The sequence below is a fragment of the Marmota monax genome, unplaced genomic scaffold, assembly GCF_021218885.2.
Source record: "Marmota monax isolate L192 unplaced genomic scaffold, Marmota_monax_Labrador192_F-V1.1 WCK01_AAM20220418_F8-fsc00014, whole genome shotgun sequence".
Classification (NCBI taxonomy): Eukaryota; Metazoa; Chordata; class Mammalia; order Rodentia; family Sciuridae; genus Marmota; species Marmota monax.
Genome location: NW_026695222.1, coordinates 9,120,176 through 9,127,715, shown reverse-complemented (window position 1 = coordinate 9,127,715; position 7,540 = coordinate 9,120,176). Strand labels below are relative to the sequence as shown.

Sequence of the window (7,540 nt, the reverse complement as noted above, 5' to 3'; positions counted from 1 at the left end):
CTTCTTTCATTTAACACAGTGCATTTTGTTTAACATACAAACCAACAATTAGCACTGATCTTTTCAGTTCTTCTCCAAATGAGATGCTGAGGCAAGAATTCCAATACAAGTAGTTAATGTGGGAGATGATCCCAAGAAGCACCAGTTAGCAGAGTGAAGGGAAAGAAAGAAGTTCATACACTGTGTTAGTGTGTTTCCCATCACTGTGGGAAACAAGCTTAGTCCCCCAGGGGCTCTGGGATCCAGTACAGAACACTCACCTCAAAGCCATCTAGCCCAAGGGATGAAGAAGCTGGAGTATTTATCTGCCGATTGCCTGTTCATCAGTGGTTGAAGACTGTTTCTTGGGGCCTTAACTCTCCAGCATTTCCTGCTTACCCTGTTCCTGTGGCACATTCCTGTGGCCAGAGATAAAAGGCTCCAGGCAAAAATGTACAGGTGTTCATAGTAAGCAGTTTTCAGTATGCAGAGGTGAATGCCAAGGACTATCTGTGAGGTATTGACAGCATCAGTACATCAGTACTTTCTGCCCTCCAGTGAGCGAGAGAAACCCTCACATACCACAAAGCAGCTATAGGGAAGAACCCTGGGAGTTTCTAGAGAGGGGCCTGAGAAGGAGCTGAGACAATGAACCCAGAGCTTCATTGGAAGAATTCTAAGAGTAGGGACTTTTTGCTTTTGGGATAGGCGGGCCTCTGAAAGGAAAGAATCCCCTGCTCAAGGGAGGATGATCACACAAGAAAACAGGGCTATTTTCCCCTTGCTGAATCCATTCTGTGTCACCTAACTTCTCCTCTGGTAGAGTCAATCCCTCAGTGTGAACAGGGGCCTTTTTGTTTTGTTTTGTTTTGTTTTAATCTAGATAAGCTTGTATTACTTGAAGAACCCCTCTTTTAGCAAATTATTAGTGCAATGGATGTGCATTTCAGCAGAAAAATACCAATGTGCAAGAAATACCTTTTAATTTTCACAACTTAAATTGAATTCGGTTTCTATTGTAAGCCCCATGTGCAGTTGGTTTTACCTTAATCTCAGGCATTTGGGGGTATTTTCACAAGTTTCTGAGCAGCTTCCAAGAATCTAAAAATTGGTAGATGGCCTCTGGTTTGCATCTGCAGTGGCCTCGTCAGTGTTGTGTGTAATGTGTTTTTTCTATCTTGTCTTTGTGTGATCAGTTCACACAAGTCCTTGCAGGCCCAACCCTTATCCTTGATTGCAAGATTCCTGGGGACCTGCTATCTCTCAGTCATCTCCTGTGTCCCTCTTGATGCACAGTGTCTTCTGAGTTTCTGTGATGGCCCTAAGGGATTTGGATTATCCAGAATATTTCACATTTGGGGGGCTTATTCTCAAATGTGAACAACTCATTTGATTACTTGCAGACTTTGTGGATGTTGGAAGTCCTGGCAAAGCCAGCTCAACCTGCCACATGTACTACCTAATCTTCTCTACTGGAGGATCTTATTGCCATCCTGAGCTCTACCCAGCTTGAACCTATATGATTTTCATCCAGGAAAGAAAGCAATGTGCAGAACTCCTTTATTTTTCTTCCTTCCTTCCTTTCTTTCTTTTTAAAAAATACCTTTATGTATTTATTTTTATGTGGTGCTGAGGATTGAACTCAGCGCCTCGCACGTGCTAGGTGAATGCTCTACCCTGGGTTCAATCCCCAGCACACACACATGCAAATGTGTTTAGTTTCTAATACTTAGGTATTTTAAATGTTACCTTTCCTTTCTTATTTTCTAGTTTGATCCTGTAATGGTCAAAGAAAATACTTTGCATGCATAATTTCAACTATTATAAATCAGTTAAGATTTGTTTTATGGACCAGGTTTCATGTCCTGGTCCATTTATCTTGAAAAATATTTTATAGGTTCTTGAAAGGGATGCATGTTCTGCTACTATTGAGTGCAGTGTTTTTTATGTACCAATTGTATCTTGATAATTGATGGGTGTTGTTCAGTTCTTGTATATCCTTGTGGATTTTTTAAAAATTAGAGCATTATAGTTATACATAGTAGTTGGGTTCATCCCAACAAAATCATACATGCATGGAATTTAGTTTTAGTTCACAATCCCCCTTTTCTCTCCTATCCTCTTTGCACACCCCCCATCTTCCTTTCTCAACTCTATTAGGCTTACTTTCACTCATCTATTTATTTATTATTGATTGATTCTTTTTACTGATACACAAGGGTGAGAGTCTCTGTGGTATATTTATATATGCATGTAACATGATTTTTCTTTTCTTTTGGTACTACGGATTGAGCTCAGGGACACTGGACCACTGAGTCACATCCCCAGCCCTATTTTGTATTTTATTAGAGACATGATCTCACAGAGTTGCTTAGCGCCTCGCTTTTGCCGAGACTGGCTTTGAGCTTGCGATCTGCCTGCCTCAGTCTCCCCAGCCACTGGGATTACAGGTGTGCACCACCGTGCCCGGCCATATAACATGATTTTTAAGAATTCATTCCACATTTTCTCCCCTTTTCTGTTCCTCCACTCTGCCTCTCAATCTCCTTCTTCTACAATACTGATCTTTCCTATATCATTATGATATCCTATCCTTCCCTCCTAATTTTCTTTGTTTTGCTCTAGCTTCCACATATGAAAGAAAACATTTGACTTCATGAATCTGACTTATTTAACTTAGCATGGTGTTCTCCAGTTGCACCCATTTACCAGCAAATGCCATAATTTCATTCTTCTTTTTAACTGAGTAGAACTTCATAGTGTACATGTACCAGTTTCTTAATCCATTCATCTAACAATGGGCATCTGGATTGATTTTAAAATTTAGCTATTGTGAATTGTGCTGCTATAAATATTGAAGTGGCTGTATCACTCTGGTGTGCTGATTTCAGTTCTTCTTGGAAAATACCAAGGATAGGAGGGCCCAGAATCTAGGTATGAATGACAGCAAAAGTAAAATCAAAACAACTTGAACCCTTGAAAAAATTGCACCCCACCTAAGTCTAAATCAAGGCTAAATAATGAACAAGTACAGGAGAGAGATATTAATGTATAAGTTATATGAATATTATATATTTTCAAACTATCCATGCAGTGACAGCATACACAATGACACATACACACACACATATACACAAAATCATGTTTAATGAGAAAAAAGTAAAGAATAATACAATACAATGAAATGATGTTAGAAACAATTGAAAAAAAGTTAAAATTTAAGAAGAATTAAAAATGAGAATATACAGAAAAAAGAAATAAGAAAAAGGAAACAAAAGAAAAAGGGGAAAAAAAACTTCATGAGAGAGAAAAGGCTTGTTTCCCCTGAAGTGATCAAATCTGTTGGCAGGGATGGATTTTCTTTTCTCTTTTTTTTGGTGGTGGTGCTGGGGATTGAACCCAGGGCCTTGTGAGGCAAGCACTCTATCAACTAAGTGATAATTCTTTTATATTTATTTTTGGCTCTGTATTTTTGGCCACTGTCTTCTTGTTCCTCATGTTGAAGCTCTCAGCTTCCCATCTTCCAGTATTGGGTGGGATAGTCTAGGGAGTGCTGATGAATTGTGTAATCCTGTTGTGGGGTAATGTAGAGTTCTAGATTGGAGTTTCTAGTTGCTGGGGTTCAGACTTTGGTGGATTTTGGAACTCCATGGGAAGGTATTTGAGATTTGGTCCATACCCACTATGGGTGTGGAGTTGCCGATCTCTGCTGGACTACTGGATCTCTGGGGCTTCTGGTAAAATCCGCTTTTAGGGCATAGAGACTAACTCCTCACAGGTTTCACCTTCACTTCGATGGATGTGAATTACTGGGTATGCTCCCTGGAGTGCAGATGCACTTGTGTGGCTGCAGTGAGCATCTTTGTGATAGCTCTGATGGGGTCCTAGCATTTATGGGAGTTTTGTCCATGGGGATCCAGAGGTTGAATGGTTCAGGTAAATTTTTCTCCATAACTATTTCAGTCTCTCTGGTTCAGGCACCCTCTAGGAATTTTTTTGCAGGCTGCTGATAAGTTCCTTTATGAATTTCCAATCCCCTGTCTCTGTTGGCAGCTGTGCAAGCTGTGTGGAAATAGTTTTCAGCATCCAGAAACATTTTCCTCAACTGCTATTGTGTTCCATGTTGATGGCCTGTGGAGGGTTTTCCATCCTCAGAATGCTTTCGTCTCAGTGGAATGCTTTGGATTCATTTTCACTGAGACGTTTCCACTACCAACTCTGTATCCGTTAAAATCAGTCTTCCTCTGTAAACCATAGGTTTTCCCAAGTCATTTTTTCTTTATTTAAAAAATTTCTTTATCTGCAGGCACTTGTCTCTTCTCTATGCTCCCTGTTCCACTCTGCTGCCGCTACTGGCATTATTTCTTTCCCTTTCTTCCTCTCTCCCTCCTTCCTTCCTTTCTTTTCTTTTTTTTTTTAAGGTTACACAATAATTTATTGAGAGCCCTCCCTCCCTGCCCTTGCTAAATGAGACTCATAAGGTAGCTGTAACTGTTTTCTTCATACTTTGAGAACAAAGATGGTAGATTCATCTTCTCATATAGTGCCCTCCTCACCTGGGCCACCTTCTTGGCGTCCTTCTGCCCCTAATTCTCCTGCAAGATCTGGTGCTGTTCTGGAGTGGCCCATTGCAGACACTGAACCACCATCCAGTTGCAGCTGTTGTCCTAGATGTCAGTTCCAACCTTTCTTGTCACACTGGAGTCGCCAAAGAGGTCAAGGTAATCATCCTGAATCTGAAGAACTCTCCCATCTCAATCAGGATTGTCTTGGCGTTGGCATGTTCCTTCTCCCCATTAATGCCTGCCATGTACATGGCAGCAGTGCTAGGCAGGCAGAAATAGTGCAAAGTTCTCTTTACTTGACAATGGATTTGAACCTCTTTTCAGTGTATCTTCCAAGATCCGCATTATCCTGGGGGACTGGGATGAGGTCCAGGATTTGCCCCATCTCAGTTTGATAGGAACTCTGCAGGAAGAGCTCAATCAAATTCAAATAGCAGGACTGTTCCCAGCAGAGAACTTCAGCAGGTGGTAGATACATGCTTCTGGAAGCAGAGTATCATTGATAACATCCAAACCCATACGTGGCTTCTGATACCAGCTCTCCCTGCCAGATAAGGGATGAATCCATGATGACATCTGACACCAGAAAGAGAGCTGGCAGCAATTCCACACACCAGCCCACTGTCAGGGCCTTCTGGAGACTCTCAGCATCCTGTTTTCTTGGATCCACCAGCTCCCAGAATGCCACCATCACTGTCAAACCCTGGTTGTATTTGCCTTCAATGGCATTATATTCCAGGACCACCTTGAGTTGAGCAATAGTATCTCCTGTCTCTCAGTGCCCATCTCATCCTCAGCCAGCACCTTGACCATCTGCGAGAAATGCTGGATGAAATCCTGCTTTTCTTGGGCATACACATCTGATTTCTGGTCTCTGTTCATTCTGAGGGAGGAGCAAAGTGCTCTTTTCCTTTATGCCGGTTCTTGCTTCATCTCTAAAGTATTATTTCTATTATTTCTTATATTCAAATATACTGACTTTCTGAAGCTCTATGATTTTTTTTTTACAGTTCAGTATTAAGTTTCAGTGAGGTTCCTTAGTTACTTACCTCACTGAGGAGCAGCCTTCCTGCTCTGTAAGTCTGGTGCTGAGGAACTGGGATGGGCTTCCTTTCTCTAATCCACCATCTTCTCTCCTTGTTGATTTTTAAAAATGTTTCATCCTTTTCTGAGAATGGAACTGAAATATCCACTTATAATTGTGGATTTGTCTATTTCCCTTTCAGTTCTGCCAGTTTTTGCATCAGATATTTTGAGGGTTTTTTTTTTTTTGTATGTACACAGAACCCTCATACTTTCCTGGCATATAGTTCCCTTTTTAAAGACAGGGTCTCACTAAGTTGCCCAGCCTGACTCCAAACTGGTGGTCCTCCTACCTCAGTATCACAAATAGCTGGGATTATAGGCATGTGCCACTACATCGGCTTATGGGTCCTTTTATCTTTATGTAATTTTTCTCTTTGTTGCTGGTAATTTTCTTTGCTCTAAAATCTTCTTTATCTGAGAGTAAAGCAGCCATTTCTGCTTTATTTTATGTAATTTTCACTCAATATATCTTTTTACACTCTTTTATTTTTAACACACATCATTATATTTAGAATGAGTTTTTTATTAACAACATATTGTTGGGTAATATTTTTAATTCACTATAATGATCTTCATGGTTTGACTGATATTTATAATCCATTTACAATTTTAATATAATGATTGATACGTTAGGAATTGAGTCTGCCACTTTTCCCCTATTTGTTCTTTCTTTTCTTTTTCCTGACTTCCTGTGGATTATTTGAACATTTTAGAAGAATTCCAATGATTTATTTATACTGATTTTGAACGTAGGTCTTTGTATAACTTTTGTTGTGTTTGCTTTAGTTATTGCCCCCCCCCCCCCACACTCTTATTGTCAGTCTATTGGCATAAATACTTTACAGTTTAAGTGAAGTGTAGAAAACTTACCTGCTTCTAGGTTCTTTTGTTGTTCCTCATTTATCATTTTCTTAAATGTTTTCTCTTTATACACTGAGAACCACATTAGAAAGAGTTTTGTTTCAACCATAAACAAACTCAAGAGGAAAAAAAAATCTCTTGAATCTACCCATATTTTTGATCTTTTGTTCTTTGTTCTTTCCTGATGTTTTAAGGCTTCCTTTATCATTTCCTTGCTCTTTAGTAGACTTTCCTTAGACATTGTTTTAGAGTAGGGTTTATGGCAACAAATTCTCTCTAGTCTGAGAATGTCCTGATTTCCCCTTCATTCCCGAAGGGTATTTTAACTGAGCATAGAATTCTGGGTTGAAAATTCTTTTCTTTTTGCACTTAAAAAAATGTCATGCTATTTCCTCTGGTCATTGGAGATGCTGATGGGAAATCTGCTTCCATTCTAATAGTTTTCCCCTTTAGGTAATGCATCATTCCTCTCCGCTTTAAAGAAAAAAAAAATTGTCCCGTTTTCAGAAGCTTAACTGTGATATGTCTTGGTGTTCACTACTCTGGATTTAGTACGTTCAGAGATTGCTCAGCTTCTTGAATGTGCAATTTTATGTTTTTCTTTCTTTCTTTTTTTTGTTACCCTAAAAAAACATTATTTCTTCAAATACTGTTCAGGTCCATACTCTTTTCCCTCTCCTACTAGAACTCACATGATATAAATGTTAGATCTTTTAGTCTCACAGACTTCCTTTCTTCTCTCTCTCTCTCTCTCTCTCTCTCTCTCTCTCTCTCTCCCCCCCCTTCTTCTACACACACAAATACATCTTTTTTTGTTTTGTCACCACATCTCCTCTGACTCTTTTGCTTCCCTCTTTCCTTTCTATAGGGACCTGCTATGGTTTGGATAAGTGGCTCAAAGGTCCCTGTGTTAAAGGCTGGATATCCAGCCTGTGGTGTTATTGGGAGGTGGTGAAACTTAAAAGGGTGGAGGGAAGCTAGTAGGAGGAAGTTAGGTTCATGGGATGTTCCCTTGAAGGGGATTTTGAACCTCTTCCTGTTTCTTTCTT

General features: G+C 39.8%; 1 pseudogene; it reads right to left on the bottom strand.

The window, feature by feature from the left end:
• Positions 1–4,442: 4,442 nt before the first annotated feature.
• Positions 4,443–5,486, bottom strand: LOC124085937 (farnesyl pyrophosphate synthase-like; annotated as a pseudogene).
• Positions 5,487–7,540: the final 2,054 nt, after the last annotated feature.